The following is a 751-nucleotide window of genomic DNA, read 5'->3' on the forward strand; positions in this document are numbered from 1 at the left end:
GACTCTATCTCAAAAAAAAAAAAAAAAAAAAGAGATCAAGAGTGCAATGAGCCATGATCGTGCCACTGCAAACCAAGCTACAGACTGGGAGAAAATATTTATAAACCATATATCCAGCAGAGGACTAGAAAATATAAGGAACCCTCTCAACTCAACAGTAAAATCACAGTCTAATTAGAAAATGGGCAAACATGAAGACATCTAACTAAAGAATATATACAGATGACAAATAACACATGAAAAGATATTCATCATTAAACATCAGGGAAATGCAAATTAAAACCACAATAAAATATCACTACACATCTATCAGAATGGCTCTAGTTGAAAATAGAGACAACACCAGGTATTGGTGAGAATGCAGAGAAACCAGATCATTCATGCATTGCTGGTAGGAATATAAAATGATAAAGCCACTCTCGAAAAGTTTGGCAGTTTCTTTTAAAACTAAACATGTGGAGTAGTCTAGGTTGAAAATGACGGCAGTTGGTGTGTCCTGGGTTTCTTGTCTGCTGGGTCGGTCCGGCCCACAGCTGGGGTGGCCTATGTCGAGTGGCGCCAATGGCGAAGAGGGATCAGCTCGCATGTGGAAGACTCTCACCTTCTTCGTCGTGCTCCCTGGTGTGGCAGTCAGCATGCTGAATGTGTACCAGAAGTCACACCACGGAGAGCACAAGAGACCCGAGTTCATCGCCTACCCTCATCTCCGCATCAGGACCAAGCCGTTTCCCTGGGGAGATGGTAACCATAC

At 42.7% G+C, this 751-nt stretch overlaps 1 pseudogene; it reads left to right on the top strand.

The window, feature by feature from the left end:
• Positions 1–469: 469 nt before the first annotated feature.
• LOC108525903 (cytochrome c oxidase subunit 6A1, mitochondrial pseudogene) lies at positions 470–744 on the top strand (annotated as a pseudogene).
• Positions 745–751: the final 7 nt, after the last annotated feature.

The sequence above is a fragment of the Rhinopithecus bieti genome, unplaced genomic scaffold (genome assembly GCF_001698545.2).
Source record: "Rhinopithecus bieti isolate Rb0 unplaced genomic scaffold, ASM169854v2 scaffold_32621, whole genome shotgun sequence".
Classification (NCBI taxonomy): Eukaryota; Metazoa; Chordata; class Mammalia; order Primates; family Cercopithecidae; genus Rhinopithecus; species Rhinopithecus bieti.